Genomic DNA, 17734 nt, shown 5'->3' with positions numbered 1-17734 from the left:
CCCAAAGATGGTAAGCCATAAAAATAATGCAAAGTAAGCTGACTGATCATACAGTGACTGCATCTGAGCATATTATTGGAAAGTTGAGTGGAAGGAGAAACTATGGCAAAGAAAAGTTGCACTATCAACATAGGTAGTCACAAGATTGCACAAGACAAGGTGCAGACGGTGGCTGGATCTTCGTCACATGGACACATTGAGGACGGAGTTACAGCTGTGCCACTTTGTGTTTATCCCATCCTGCCCACACTGATCAAAGTACCAGTACCTGCCTTAATGACCACTATCAGTGTGTTTTATTGGCTAGCAATACTTTCTGACCTAAACTCCATTGAGAGGAAAAAGTGGACCAGACTGAAAATGTTACTTAAAATGTTACACTGTCTGAAAGATGCTTCACTGTGACTTTGCGTTAGCTGTAAGCCATACCCAGGTGGAAAATAAATATTCCATCCATTTTCTAACACCCTTGTCCCTAGTGGGGTCAGGAGGGGTGCTGGTGCCTATCTCCTGCTAACGTTCCAGGCGAAAGGCGGGGTACACCCTAGACAGGTGATCAGTTGCAGGGAAACACAGAGCTAGACAGGACAAACAACCACACACACACACACACACACACACCCTCACACCTAGAGAGAATTTAGAGAGACCAATCAACTTGACAGTTATATTTTTGGACTGTGGGAGGAAGCCAGAGTACCCGGAGAGAACCCTCGCATGCACAGGGAGAACATTCAGACTCCATGCAGTGATGATCAACAGAATATTCCCAGTCACTGCACCACTGTACTTTGCAGAAACCTACCAAAAAGAACAATAGAGCAATTAAACATAGAAAGCACTTATATTTTAAAGAGTGCAGAAAGACGGCAAAGAAAAATTTAAAACGTTGTGGAGTTGCTATGTATGTGGCATCATCAGAACTGGTGTGACAATGATTGAGACCGGATGCCTGGAGTGAAAAAACATTTCTGGGTTATTTCTTTGCCTGTTTATGTTGGAAGTAAAAAATATAGTCAGCAATATCATAGAATCAGTTGATGTTGGCATTAACTATGAAGCTGTTTTAAGTGTGGACTTAAGGGAGACGAACTACCTTAAAAGCTTTCCATCCATGATCAGAACACGTTGATCCTTGCAGGGTGGTGATGGGGGGCTGGTGGTGCCCATCTCCAGCAGTCCTCAGATGAGAGGCAGAGTTTTACCCTGGACAGGTCACCAGTCCATCACAGGGCCCTGAAAGCTAACAACAAATAAAATGTTTGAAAGAGAAGTGGTAGAATACCAAGGGGAATAAATTCTGTCAAATTATTTTCAATATTTTTCCAAATTTTGACATGTTAAGCATTTAACATACGTATTAAATGTTTAAGACATTTGTTGAGCACTTAGTGTTGGAAACACACCAGTTTTTGCTGTTGTTAGAAATGTAGCCAGCTGCTCAGTGTAAAAAAAAAAAAAAAGCTTTTCACCATCAACAGGATGCGGAGGTTCATCCTCAGAACTGATTGGTGTCTTTAAGTTTTCTAACACCTGATCTCTAGCTTCCTCTTTCATCTTAATTTGCTTAGACAGCAAAAATATATTGAAGACAAAAATAATGAACGAGTTATAACAACAGCCTCACAATATCAAAGTCTCTTTGGCATACAGAGCTTAACTAAACCCAGCTAAGTTTATAAAGAAAACTATATTAAGTCTTAACACAGTTATAACAAGCATAAAAATCACCAAAAATGGCTAACAATTTATATATGTATTGCACTGTTTATAATTAAATTAAGATAATAAGCATTTTGAAACAAAATTACCACTGATGCAGTTGTTTCTTACTCATTCAGCTGCATGTTGGCGCAAGACGTAACCGACAGCATCCGGTTTAGGATTTTCAAAATAAAAGCTCCTCCAGACTCAATACATAGAACGGTCATATTTAATTATTTCTTGCACGGCCCGGTACCAATTGGTCCACGGACCGCTAGCGGTGGGGCGGTGGTTGGGGACCATTTCACATGTAGCCTACATCTGAAAATGGGTTGGGTAAAGATAGCTTCCCTGTTTTAATTAAAAAACTAAAACACAGATCATATTTGAGAGATGTAAAATTGAAGATACCTGCTACATTTAGTGTTAAGGATAACTATTGTTTTTGTTGTAGAACCTCTGTCACTAAATTGTAATGTCTGATGTTTTGAGGTATGAACGCATTATTAATTACTTTGTTAAGCAACATTATATTAAGTTCTACTATAAGAATTCTTTTTATTATTATTATTATTTCCTTGCCATTTTAACAAAATAGTACAAATTTGAAAAAATATTCTTCTTTAGCCTAAAGTATACACAGAGATCTAATTTAAAATGTACTAAAGTTTCAGAATATTTAGTAGTTTACTTTTAAAGTAAGCTTTAAGTGAATTTCAAAAAGATTTTTTTGAGCATATATTTTAAAACATAGGCAAAATATTTTAAAAGCCTTTGCTTCATTGGTACACTTGAGCAAATACATATTTGCTCAAGTATATTTTATACTTACATATTTTTAATTAAATAAAGGCCTATATCTTAAAAGTGTATTTTGGTACAATTATATTTAAGTGTGTTTAAAGTCAATGTCAAAATTGGTACAAGCATGCTGTTAGTATAATTCGTATATGTTTATATGTAGTAATACTTAGTACTTAAAATGTACGCAAATGTAAGTATGTTTTAAATATACAAAAGTTGTTTGGGGTTTTTCACTCGGGTCATCTAAATGAACAGGTACTACAAGTAATTAATTTATATATACATTTCACAATTTGAACTGCATATTGGGGAAAAAAATACAATTATTTGTTAATATCTATCAAGATGCACCTGTGTGTGATTCTGGTGTGACTGGAACACTGCCAGGCTTGAGAAACAAGCGCAATAATGGACAATATAAATTTATATTTTAGCTTTTTTTCCCCCCTTTAAAATTAAGTTAAGAAAAGGCCTGGCTGATGCCATGCACTCTACTACAACAATTCGCACACTTATTCCTATTTTTCTGCCTTAAAGAAATGTATCTTGACTGCGCATAAAAACTGACGCGTTCTTCTTTTCTGTCCTCGTGGGCTTCTTTCTCTTGTTGTCGCTTCTCCGAGCGAGTATCGCCTATTCTCGGAAAATGAGGTCGCACGGGGCGGTTAGGCGCGCGTGCACAACACCCAAGCCAAACCCGCGCGCGTGCGTGCGTTCCCGGCGACGATAGTGTCAAGCTGTTGTGTGCGCTCGCGCTCCCCGGTGACGCCTGTCTCCGCGTCAAACGAGCGCCGCTCGTTCGCGCCTCCGCTCCTCTTCAACTGCGCATTGAGAAAAAAAAAAAAATCAATATCTGTTGTAACCTAATCTGGCTGTCCCCCGTGTGGAACGCCGCGCGGTCCTTCTGCACAATTACTGAGCGGAAACGTTTATTGCTATGTTTCGTCATGAAGTTTTCGGGGGGTTTAAGGCTCCACGGATAAGGGAAAACAGAGTCGACGCTTGTGAATTATACAGTCTCAATTAAACATAATTAACAGATGAAAACTGCAGCGCTGGGGGTCCTCGGGGAGCGCTGACAACCCCGTCCTTCCCCCGCTCCCTCCCTCTGCCTCCCTCTCTCTCCGCATCTCCCCAAGTGTTGCCTTGTGGTCCCATTGCAGACAGATGGTGAAGATAGCCTACTGCAAGGGGTCATGTTGGCCGACTGGGACTGGATGTCATAAGCTGAATTTCCCTCAGAGGCAAGAAACAAGACAGCATAAGCAGATCAAAGGGCTTGTTATTAAGGAGCAATTCACTGCCCTCTTCTTCCCTCTCGGCTTTCTCCTCCTTCTATCCCTAGAATAAAAATCTCCACCTGTTGAGGTCCTCTATCCTCCTCCAGATCCGCAGCCTCCCAGGCTTGGAATGAAAGAGATGCATGATTGCATAATGTCGGCATAAAAGAGAGGGAGAACGACCACACTGAGTGGATAATGGTTTATTTTTCTTCTTCAGAAAAAAAAAAATAATGGTTCTAAAACATAAAAGAAACAGATAGCTGCGACAGGCCAGAGAAACCACACCCCCTCCCCCGTCAGGATGACTTTAGAGTATTAACGACTTTCATTCTGAAGCTCTTCTTCACCAAAAATGAGTCCCTGTAGAGTCTGGTTGAGGTTGTCTTATTCTATATTTAAACACAAAGCTGTTGCCAGGGAAATAAAATCATACATGTGCAGGGCCTTCATAAATAAGCTTTTAGAAGCTGTGCTTTTATTAATTACATTGAAGGATATGCGTCCCCACAGACCTCCCTCTAGTAATTTGTGGGACATGACCTTTCTTGGGGTGCCACATGTGCAGACTTCTTCACATCTCTCTCTGTCTCTCTAAACATTCTATCGTCATTGAATAGTGATCTGTTCTGTCTGCATTGTGTGATTTTTTTTTTTTATTGCATTTTGTGAACTGAGGAAGTGTCGGTGGTTGGGAGTGAGGTGGGCTGGAACCATCTGAACATGTCTGTTTTATTATAATAGATTTATAAGTGGCGGCCTCAGTCACTATGAATCTTTCATGGATCACTAGCTGTCAGAGGAGAAGCTACCTTAGACATATCAAGCTGCAGAGACAAAGATGGACAAACATGCAGACGGATCAGTTCAGGTTGGGATGGGCCTCCAACACCTCGCCGAGCTGCTTTACCTCTTCATTTCCTCTGTCTAATTAAATTCAGCAAGCCTTCGTGCTAAAAGCTCAAAGTGGAATGTGATTATAGAATATTTGAAAACACGAGAGAGTCATTATCACTGTGCAGCGTGTCAACAGTGTGCTAACTATTTTGTTATTACTCTGTATAATTATTAAAGTGGAAAGCTCATTTCACTATTATTGTTGGGCTAATAGTCAAAAGCCTGGCACTCTGCTGTTCCTGGAATGAATCAGACAACAGGAAAATGAGTCTAATTAAAACATCTCCAGCTACGCAACCAGCGAGCAAGCAAAGAAGCCAACTGATAAGAAAAGAAAAGTTAACAAATAAACAGATAAACTACAGGGGAGATAGCATGATTACACAAGCCTGACAAAAAAAGAGAGATGTATCTGATTATGTAATTTTTGTATCCATGGGAACTGGGTTTTTCAGTGTCACCACTTTTTTGTTATGTCAGAGGCGCAACCCAGAAACACATGTCATGGTTTTCTATTGGTACTGATGGACAAGCCGCATCCATTTATATACAACTGACTGCATTGACTGCACAATCTCAGCCACACATTCAGAGCTGTGGCTCTTCCTCATTGATTAATCCCTGCAGCAGTCCATTCAGGGCTCAACTAATGTGGAGTTTACTCTAAAGATACTCTGACAATAGGAAACGGAAACCTACTCTACAAAATACTGTAACTCTTAATGTCCCTTTGAAACTTATGTTTGCATTGTAGATACAGTTTTTCCACGAGTGTGAACTCCAAGTTTCATTCTTGTTGAGAATGGAACTATAGTTTTGGTAGATCTCTAATGAAAAATATAGTTTACTAGCTACTTTACAAAACTTTAGTTACCTTTGGTTGTTCTTCCTAACGCCCCTGCATGAGATAAAGTGGAGCATCAGACTGGTGATACATATTATATAACTTATACTAATCATCTATTTATACTAATCATAAGCCCCAATCACCTCAACTGACTCGTTGCAATGGGGTAATAATCCAGTTAGAAGAAACCTGTCATACATTGAGACAGAACAAATTACCTCAAAACCATAAATGTTTCTTTTTTCATTGCAGTAATTTGTTTAGGTTTGAAAATACTGCACTGAGGATCATCAGTAAGGTTATTCTTTTTTTTTTTTTTTTTTTTTTTTTTTTTAAGGAGAGCTGTATTTTATTTTTAAACCTTTAAAATCAGTGACTGTATCTAACCTTAAAAAGGCAGCATTATATGAAATTGTCTTTTTTGAGCTCTGCATCATGTTATAATTTGATTCCCTCATCAAAACATACCTAGAGTATGGATATGACTTTTACATATATATGTTATATCAAGTTTAAGAAGTCCTTTAGTCTTCAGCTGTGCAAAACACCTGGGTGGACTTAGTACGGCCTTCAAGGCACAGCTCCTCCTCAGAGTTGGACTTTGAGTTTATATGTATGTATGTATGTATGTATGTATGTATGTATGTATGTATGTATGTATGTATGTATGTATGTATGTATGTATGTATGTATGTATACAAGAAATTGTCCCCACTGTGCATTTTGAATCTGAAGCTTACATCCAGTTGAGTGTCCTTCCCACACCAGCAACTCTGTGCAAACTTTTTGCATTGTAGGTCAAAATCGTCAGAACCACAAAAACAATTTTTAATTTTTAAAGAGATATCTTACTTTTTCTTGACTATCAAAGGCCATAAATAGACTTGCCAGCCTAGACTAACCCCCCGCCCCACACACACACACACACACACACACACCCGAGCTTTATATGCTGTCATATAAAGACAGCAAACGTCTTTATATGATTGTCAGACTAACATAATAAAAATGCATGATTCATTTTAAAAGCTGCAGCTGGTGGGGAGCTGGTTGGTAAAGAAAGTAGGTGGGCTGCGTTCAGCATAATGACTGCAGCAAGAGCTCAGATGAGAGGCAAGCCTACAGGACTGATTTGTTTTTTTTTACACAATGAACATTCCTCACTTTGGTCTCAGTTGAGGCACCACCCCTGCTAGAGCACATGGCTTTATATAGACTCAGCAAATGAATCATCTCATCAATAAATGGAATCTGAAGCAACTGAGATCTGGTATTTACTGAGTTCCAGACATTATTTACAGCTGCACTGGCTTGTCTCCCTCAGATTCTCCACCTTTTCTTGCTCTGTGGGAGCCTGGATGACCTGGAATGTTCTCCCACAGACGGCCCCACAGACGGCCCCACTTCCAGCTGGAGAGGTAGTGCTCGGATCTTGGTCAAGATTTGGCCACTCTTTATTTTGGAGAAAAGCCAACCATTTAATTTTATAGGCATTTCTGAGAATCACTTCTCTCAAAAACTGATGGGTGATTACCTCCTGTCATAATTCTGATCACAGAAAAAAAATAATTAATGAATGCATGAGCCAAATCAATTAGTAAGGAGTGATGCACTGCTTCCTATTTCACCCGACTTCATCAGCAATTATCGTTAGCTTCAAAAGGTCAGTGAAAATCTAAATAATTAACCATAAGGAATAACTTAGAAAGCTTAAGATCTCTTGAGAATCCAGTCTTCATAAAAATCAGTTATCTTCACTTTCCTTTACTAATGTGCATGAATTGTATGTACCTTTTATTTTCATAAGGTATGTATTTGCAGGAAGTGGTGCTCAGTTGCTTCAATTTTCTCATTTCTTCATAAATTCCATGCAGATTAAGAACTTAAATGTTTTGTTTTTTCTCAGGGAAAAGCATAACACAGCACAAACACTCACAGGCAGACGTCAGAGGTGTGGCGGTTAGAGGAACTCAGGTGTGAATCTTGGTCCCACAGGACTGTGATTTTTAAAATCTCAGTGTTCACTTGATGTCTATGGCTGATGTAAAATGGTTAAAAATGTAAAAATGTAAATACATAAAAGAAATGGTGCACATCATTCTGAGCCCACCATCCCAGTGATAGCACATGTTTGGTAGCAGCATCATGCTGTGAAATGTTTTCCGCTGGGCAGAAGGAGGAACTGCATAGGGGATGTGACTATGGACGCGCGCTGGGTCCTTCTAATGGATGTCCCCAGCTGCAGCGCCTGGGCGGTGCATTGCACTGAATGGTTGCCATTGGAGATCTGACAATGTCTCAAAAGCGTTTTGATGAGAGAATGAGTCATCATGTACATGGCATTATAAGATATTACGCTCAAACCTAAACAGTTGATGGTGATAAAAACACCAAATAAAGACTTTTACTTCTTAAATAATCTGCCCTTTGTTTGTTGTTGGACAGTGGGATTAGATCAGACTCTTTCTACATTGAGTTTGTCTTGTGTCATTTCTCCATGTCAATGTTACTTGTGCCGCCCCCAGATGGTATGGTGCCCTCATCTGAGCCCCAGATGAGGATCACTGCTCATATTCATGTGAGACATGTTTTAGTACAAGCATTTACAATACTTATTTATTTATAATATTTGAATCAGGACATTGTGGGCAAGAGTGCTAATAACTGCCACTATTTAGTCCACAAACACAACAAGAAGCAGAGAAACAAAAACTCCAGAAAATATAGATGATCTGAAGGATAGTTTGTAGATCAAACTGTTGAAACAAGGAAGACAAAACAATATTAAAAGAGTAAGGGAGAGAAACAAGAATAATATAAAGAAAAGGAGAAATTAAAATCTGGACAGAGAACTGAAGTTAAAGAAAACCAAAGTGATGTAAGGAAAATCTAATTAAGGATAGTGTTTGAATTTTGAGGCCTCTGAGATTGAAATGGGCAAAAAGCTTTTTCCACGTCGGATGAGGCTGCCTCAAACAGAGTTTAACCATGGACAGACAGACAGACAGATGGACAGAATATAATGGAGCACCACAACTTTAGATAGCGCCACAGCAACTGTTTCATCTTGCTTCTAGGACAAATTGGCATATTTAACAAAAAAAAACATTTCTCTATTATTAATATTCTTTTCTTAAGATTTGATAAAGACACGATTCCAGCTTGAAAAAGCAGTTGTCGCTCTGCCAATCACAGTAATGACATGGAGGTCACAGTCTGCCTGTGCTGCTGTAGCACCGGCTGGCAGAAACAGAGGAGCAGCGATGACACAGCCTCCTCAATATGATCCTTCTTATGATGCATCCTGGAACACACAAAACACAAAATCCTGAAATCCAGTGGCTATGGAGAAACATAGCGTCTCACAAAATATTTATAAATCTTGAGTTTTTTTTATGTTTTGACAACCACAAACTACAATGATTGAACTACAATGAGGTTACATGGTTTCATCTGAGCAGAGCCCATCCCTCCACATGTTCGCTCTCTCCACTAAATGGTTTGCAGCAAAGACAAAACCTCATTTGGCGTTGTTTCAGCTTTCCTCTGGCTACTCCTTCAAAAAGGCCAGCTTTGTAGAGTTCCAACTACCGGTAGTAGTTATCTCTTGTCATAATTATGCAGAATATATCAAGCTTCATATTTCAAATCTGTACATTTTACTAAAACGCCTACATTCAAATAAAAGCTGAAAGTCAGACAGTTTGTTTTCATATATGTTAAAAAAACTGAAATAACAATCTTTCCACCAGAAAAAAAAAAAAACCTTAAGCAGAAACACCAAAATCCTTGGGCATATTGGTGTTTGGGTAACATCTGCTATTAGGAACCTTGGGATAACTACTGACTCAAGTTTATGTTAGTTTGAAAATTCTGTCTTTGTTTCCATCATTTGAAAAACATTGGCAGACTTGGTTTAACTGTTTCTCAGTCTGAAATTAAAGTTTTAATTAATGCTTTTGCTTTGTTTCATCTGGATTCTTGTTATAGATTCTAAGCAAAACTTCCCCAGGCTGGATGAAGTCTGCTGTGTATAGGCTCCTGACCAAATCTTTCATATTCTCTCATGTGACCAAGCAGCTGATAGAAAATGGCTCCAAGTAGATTAATGGGAGCATTTCAAGAATCTGGTTTTGACTTAGTGAGCTCTTTGTGAGCAGATAAGCAGCATAGTAGGTGCAACCTTCACAAATACGCAGAACATATTTTGATAATCAGAAAGTGAAAATGCTGGGAGGAGGACATGAAACTGCATTGATCACCCGCAATGTTCTTGCGTCTGTGTTTGGCACATTTGAAAGGCAAGTGGAAACTGGCATGAACAAAATGTCTGCAGTAACTGCAAGAAGGGATCAGGGATCAAAGACAGAGCAGAATGGACTTCCTGAGGAAGAGAAGATCTTTAAAGGTTTGCAGCAAGACGCTGCAGATCTTCTGTCAGTCTGTTGTTGAGAGCATCATCTCTGCTGCTGTCATCTGTTGGAGCAGCAGCATCAGAGGCTTCTTCAGATTTGCTGTAATGCAGACTGCTACAAGAGATCTTTTCTGCCAACAACCACCACTATCTGTAATAACTCTTTGAAGAATCTGAACTGAAATGAGTTAAATCGATGTTAAATTTCTATTTGGAATCAAAGTGTTTTTCAATTCAAATTTGAAACTAAAAAGTCCTAACAGAGGATCAGAACAGCTGTTTAGAGCCTTATTCTGACAGAGTTTTAAATGTTTTAGCTGTTGTTATAACGCTTTGAGATACTCAACTATAAAATACATAACTACATAATTACTTTTTATATTATTACAATAATAACTCCATGGTTTTCAGACTCATCTTTCTCGTAGGGTCACTCTGCTCTTAGACATTCTCCTTGTTTGACAGCCAGATGCAAAATTCTCATTTAAAAGGAGAGCCTGCACCACTTCTGCAACGGTTCATATAATCTAGATCACTCGCAACGTGCTCTCTAATTGCAAATACTTTTGTTGTTTTCTGTACAAGTCATTTAGCACTACATATTTGGAAACCTAAGACGAGCCCCACAGTTTCAAACTACTCTGATCAGAAAGTTGACTGTCTAACTTTTTCTTGGTTTTGTTTCTAAGCTCTAAAAACTCAAAGATAGATCAGCAATCTTTTAAAGAAAAGTTTATTGTTTTTTTCTGATCTACTATTGTAGAATCACCTCAAGAAAAAAATATATATTCAGTTTGTGAAAATTTGGAGGGGAAAAAATTACAATTACTGCACTGACTGTAATTAGCCCCCCAGAAATTGATATCTCTACTGGCAAATCGTATTTATTTATTCAAATATTTCAAGCCTACCCTTCTTCAAGAGATGACTTCACCATAACTGCAGTGTTATAATGGTTGGTTATAGTGGCGGTCAGTCCATGGCTGTGTCAAATTGTCTTACTGTTTAACGTTCTGCTGACCGTACTCTGACATAAGGTTGCAAGATAGTATTTCTGTTCTTTCAAAGGCTTGTGTAAAACTGCAGTATGTAACTTTTACAAAGAATATCTTTTTATATATTTGTTGAAACTGTCACACTGTCCTGACAATACGGTATGTGACGGATAATCTGTGAAAATACTGAGCTCCTCTGATTCTCCCAGTGCTATCTAGAAACAAGCGTGGTATGGCTACCTGTGATGGTGGATAAAGGGTTTTCCTGTAGCAGTAAGTTGTTTCTCCACCATTAGCACATTTATCAATGAGAATATTGACTGACAGCGCTACGACCTCCTGTCTCTGATTGGTTGTTTTTGGTCGGGAGCAGTGCATTTCTTCAGAGAGCAATATCAGCTCTTGAGGCAGGTTGAGAAGATTAATCTTCTTACAGATTATCTGCCACATGGCATACAGTCACAGCATGGTGACAAGTTTAACAAATATGTAAAAAACAAAAATATTCTTTATAAAAGCTATGTAGTGCATCTTTAAATCTCCCAAAACCTTACAAAATAATGTGCCATGATTTTATGAAAACAAGCTTAAAGGGTCAGTATTATGTATTTTTCAGGCACATAGTGTCATATAACTCAATCAAGTATATGTACCTTAAGTTATTATAAAAACGCTATACATGTCAAATATGACTAAAAACAAATTTGACTTTGTAATTTAACACCTTGAAATTGGTCCTCTGTCTCTTTAAAAACTCCTGCTCTTTCTGAAACTCTCCCTTCAGGCAGTCTTCATAACATGGCTCCTTTTTTAATCCTTTAGCAATGTTTTTACAAGTGCTACACTGAAAAGTAGATCCTATGAGCTCAGAAAATGGGAAGCTCCAACAAGCTTTTGTTAATTTCTGCTGGCTAGTCTGAAGGAGCTGAGTGGGGGCATGCAGGGGAAGCTGCTCTGTGAGGCAGAAGCTTGGAAATTGCAGCTCTGAGAAGGAGCTGCACAGCCGAATGGTCGCCATCAATGTAAGGTTGACACAGAACAAGACACTCCATCACTGAAAGAGAAACATGCCAACTGTGGAACATGTTGGCGGCAACATTATGAGCTGAGGTTAATTTTATTCAGATGGAGCTGAATTTCTGAACAGTTCCTAATACAGACAGTTTGGGCTCACCATTTTCAAATGACTGGTAGAAAGCAAGAAGCCAAAGAGTTATTCAATTTTTCATCATCACAGGAACTCCAAGCATATATTCAAAACAATAAAAACATCAGCTCATAGGAAACAAAAATATTATTGCATTATTTTCCCCATTTTTAAATATGCTTTTTTTTAATTACACAAACCTGACATTTCATCAGGAGGGTGATGACTTTTGAAGAGCCGCTGTACACACAAAACTGTCCAAAAAGGAGCAAACAATTTTGTGGCTAATCGAAGCTCTGCAGTTTAACCAAGCAACTGGCACACTTTTAATGCTGTTAATGTTATAGCCAAACCAAATTAAGTCTAGTCCACAAAACCAATTAAAATATCTCATCTTGAGGCAGTGAGTTTTTATTGCTTTTCTAACATCAAAGCTGGAGGCTGCATCACAAACCTGACTAGGAATAGGGGAAAAAACAACGTCATTGTGACACTGAAGCATTTTTACATGTCATACAAACACTACTTCTTTCAAAGGAGGGTATAGCAATATCGTATGAAGCATCACTAAAGGAAATAGAAACGTGTTGGAACCTATTAACTGTTTCAACAAACTGAACTGAGGATGTTACATTTTGAACAGAATGATTGTTGGCTTTCAGGATCTGCCTCTCTGATATGAAACTTCCGACAAGCATGTGAACCTGCAAGGGCTTTCTGCTGAACTATCCCACTCTATCAGTGTATTTTTAGGTCCCCCTTGAACACTTAAAAGCCACAAGTGCACTTGTTTCTGCTGTTTTCTATTAACAATGATGACTGTGAAAAACCACTTACAATCATTTCAATCAAGGGAGCAGCTTGATTGAAGCTGGGGAGTTTGGTGTTGTTGAATAAACAGGCTGCAGCTTTGCAGGAGTTTATCTGAGGGGATAACTCCCCAGTTATGGGGATGAATCCAACAATGAGACGATAACACGAGCACCCAGTTCGCTCATTAGCCAACTGCTGATTGTGTTTCTATCTTGATGGTCTGAAACTGGAATCAGCATAATAGGTTAATAAAGAGAAACAATCAGTTGTTGCTACTCTGGGGATAAGAAAAGATTGTTGTTTTTTTGTGTTTGTTTCTCTGGGAAGAAGAAGAAAAAGAGAGAATCAAAGCAACACTCCAGGTATGTTTATGATGAAGGAATAACATTGCAACATGATGTAAAACTCAAAACTGTTTGAGTTTGAGCAGAATCCTGTGCTGCTTTACAAATACTAGATGAGGTAATTACGAAAGTACAAAACGAAGAACTTTCAGCTGAGCCAGAAGCATTGGTGGAAGGTTAGACTGCCAGGAACATTTTACATCAATCAGGCAATTTCATACCAGATTAGCTGATGCTTCTCTTTTGTGCCACCCTTGGCAACAGCAACTGACATCAAGCATTTGTAATAAAGTAGCAATAAGTCTTTAAATATATATATGTATATATATGTGTGTGTGTGTTTCTTATCATTACCATTTTCACCTCTGTCATATTACTACACTGTAAAACATCTGAGCACCATTTAGCTGTGTCTATTATCTTCTGCTCTTTAATGTCAAAAGAATTTAGCGAGTTTTAGATTTTGAACCTAAATGTGAGTTGGTGAAAGATAAGCTTACAAAAGTTGTGTTAACTTTTATTATTTTTGTCAAACCTCCAAGAGTTGAATAAACTAGAGTTTTTAGGTTAGCATTTCTTTTTTGTGAAGAAAAAGACACAAAATGAGTTTTCTTCTACATTGAAGAGCCACTCCTCTCTTCCTGAGATATTTCCCAGAGTGACTCTTGAGCGTCATTAAGGCAAATGTTTACTTTGATCCAGTTGTCAGTTTGCTAAGTTTGAAGATAATGTCCTATTCACAGAAACTGTTACTGAGCAGAATTCATTGTGATATTCAATAAAATTCATTGTTTGGTCATAAAATTTGAAACAAGAATTTAAAGTACTATAAAGTAGAAAGAGTGGTTATTTTAACTTCATATTGTGTGTATATATACAAATAAAAAACAGATTTTTAAGTGTTTTTGATTTGTTAGGTAATTCAACCATCAGATTGAGCAAAATGTTATTACATCTATTTAGCTTTAAAGAATTTCAGAAACCCCTGATCAATCCTCCAGCTTCTTAGAAAAAATACATCTTTAGAAATGTGGACTGCTGAACCTTTTGCTACCACATTTCTTCCTTCCACTCAATCATCCGTTAATATGCTTGTACCTTTGGAAACATCCAGCTTCTGCAGAATGACCTTTTGTGTCTTACCCTCCTTCTGAAGGCTTCCAATGACTGTTTTCTGGACAGTCATTGGCTCTCTATTCTGAAGTCTACAAAACAGAAACAAAGTCAGTTGAAGATGTCCAATTAAGCACATCTCTACTCCAAGGAAAATTATCTGAGTCATGTTTTTGGACAAATGATACAATAAACACACCCTGAACTCTCATCTGGGAAGCAGCAAAAGCGAAAAGGGAGAATAATTTCATACTCCACCATTCAAAAAATAAAAATTAACTAAATTTAGCAAATGTCCTGAAGAATAAATGAAACGTTACTCAATTCTTTTTCAGCTAATCCCACAGAACACACAATAACAGAATTATGAAGTGGACACCAAAATTCAACTCAGCAGCATCAGAAAAGTCACAATCCATTTTACAAAACTACAATAAGAACACAATAAGTCAGCAAATATTTAGATCTCACCTCACTCAGTTAATACATGGACAGGGAACATAATGAAAGATCCACTGGCAATAAATAACACCTTCAGACAGTTTCATTATGAATTATATGACAGTAATAAGGAAAATAATTTAAAGAAAGCTTGTAACCCAAGAAAACAAAATTGCTAGACCTCCTCAATGGAGCAACAATCAGTAATACATCATTAAAACTATTTGAATATTTCATTAACATATATTCTACATTATTTCAAACAGCATGTCAATGCTGGTGAGTAAATGCCAGCAGAATGATCAACATACCAGGAAATAAGAAAGGAAAAGGGGAAGAAAATGATTCTTTTATTCCCCTTCTTACCAAAATATTCACGAGTGATTCAAGATGAACTAAAACCAGAAATGTTGAAAAAAGAAATCATGGTAAGATTTCAAGATGCCAAGAGAAAGAGCAAGTGGTGAATTTAATCTCCAAAATGCAAATGTATTTGTCTGCATTCCTGCTCTCCTTGCTGGTATTTGGTTATTTTAGAGAGGAAAAACTACATCATGAAGCAGTTGAACAATTAGTCATATTATGTTCACAGGCGACACCGCAGCATATGCTGTAATCTGTTAGAGTGGTGAGTGAACAAGTGAATGTGTCAGGCCTAAATCAAGTGAACTAACTCCAGCTGTTCCTTAATCTTATCTCTCACTCCTTCCAGTTGTTTCTTGAAAAACAAAAACATGATTATTTATACATTTCTCACAGAGGTTGAGGTTCCACATAGTGATGTGAGACAGGAAGTGTACGTAAGGAGGCGACAGCTGAGATGATGCTCCTAAAAGTTAAACATTCTACTGCTATTAACTTTTAACTTAAAAAGTACTAATACAACAGTTTCTTAGGTTCTTTTTGTGCATTTTGCTCTGTCTTCTCAAACCCCCATACGGTTGTGTCAGATGGCCACGTTTTCCTCTCCTCTGTCACCAATGCTTGCTTAGTGAGAGATTGCTGTAAAGTCAATAACACAGTGCCAGCAGTTGGCTAGCATTACTACATACTCATCCAGGTGGAGTGGGTGGTGCAAGAGAATAACTTGCACCACCCACTCTGCTTGCCTTACATACATTTTTTTAAAACTAATTGAATAATGAACTGGATTTAATGGACTGGCTGATATCTGGAATATATGTATGATTGAAATGAATTGTCTTGTTTTTTAAAGTACCTTGAGGGTACCTTGTACGTTAGAGCTATTTATTCAATTGAATTGAATTCAAACTAAAACTCACAAAGGTCCACAAATTTCTTTCTGACATCTTGACAGTGTAGGTAAATCTGAGGCTTCGTCTCTATTTGCATGTTTGTGAATGTGCAGATTACTTGGGTTATCCCCATGTGAGTTAAAGTCAGTAAGCCAAAGAAATGAGTTTTGTTGTGAAGAGCAAGGAGTTCAATCGTTATTTTTTCTGCAGTATCATGGCACAGGATGGATGTTATAACTGATTATCACCTTTCATAATCAGTTAGTCTTATGTTTGCAATTTTGTATTTCCCCTAAGAATTTTTTTTTTACTTCACTTGAGGACAACATACCAATATCCCGGCTGTCTGCTCAAAAAAAAAAAAGACTCACTGGACTTTAGTTGCAAATTCATCAAAAGAAGAATCTGTTTTAGCCATGAAGTTTAATTCAAGCCAACAGCTGTCCTGCATTGACTTCAGCAGAACTTTGCTGCATGAAAGCAATTTAAAAAGCCAAATGAATATTCAAAGAGACTACATATTCTGAAACACTTTTTTTTAAATCAAATCTCTTGGAATTTTGATTCTCTCGTTGAGGGGAAAAACAACTAGATGCTGTGGTTAATTACTTTAGGTAAAAGTGCAGAGGGAAAGTTTGGACAGCATTGAGTTACTTATTCAATACCACCATCTGTCTGATTCCTCTGACCAGCTGATTTAAAACCAAATAAACACAACACTGCCATGTGTCTGGCCCTTAATTCAACTGCTGCACTCCTTTCTCTCCCTGTGTTGTGTAACTATGCAGTTGAAATGAGATTTTTACATACATGAAATAAAAAGACACAAACATCTTTTGTTTTCACTGTGTGAAGTTAAATCAAACCACACATCTCCTGTTATCTGAGAGCAGCGGCTTGGAGGCCTAACAAACTAGTACCCTACCCAAGGGTTTAAAAGCCAGTCCAGTCTGTCTGTAAGTCACCACAGGATGAAATGACTGCCTCTGACACAATTCAAAACTCAAATTTCTGGCAGCATTGAGACAGATGTTGAACAACTGTGGTTCTGAAAGTTATTCTTATCGTGATCCCTGTGGGTCTTAAGCCATCATTTCTGTGTCTTCCAACAACTTCAGAATAGCTCACCTTAAATCAGTGTTTCTCGATTTTCTTCAGGCTGAGTACCACTCTGACCTCAACCCTATTGAGAATCTTTGGAGTTTCCTCAAGCAGAAGATCTGAGGGTGGAATGCAGTTCATATGAAACCAGCAGCTCTGGGAAGGTTTTCTGACATCCTGCAAAGAAATTTAAGCAGAAATCTTTCACAAACTCAGAAGTTCAATGGATCAAGAATTGTGCTGTGATATCAAAGAAGGTTCTATGTTAACATGTAACTCAGTCTGTTAAGATGTTTTTGATTGAAATAGCTTTTGATTTTAGTACATGTGAACACTTAATGCTGCACATTAAAGAATGACAGTTTGAAGTTCTTTATAATCCATAAAATGTTTAGAAAATCTGCTGTGTATAATAATTTGGAACAGTGTATTTTGAGTTTTTTATTTTTGAAAAAAAAACCTGTTCTCATGGGGAGCTTTGTTCAGTAAAATTAGATTTATACTGTAACATTTCATGACTTGAAAATTATACCGACCATCATTTGCATTGACCATTTAAAACAATCTGAGAAAATATC

The sequence above is a fragment of the Gambusia affinis genome, linkage group LG04 (assembly GCF_019740435.1).
Source record: "Gambusia affinis linkage group LG04, SWU_Gaff_1.0, whole genome shotgun sequence".
Lineage (NCBI taxonomy): Eukaryota > Metazoa > Chordata > Actinopteri > Cyprinodontiformes > Poeciliidae > Gambusia > Gambusia affinis.
Note: the sequence above shows the minus strand (reverse complement) of the source record.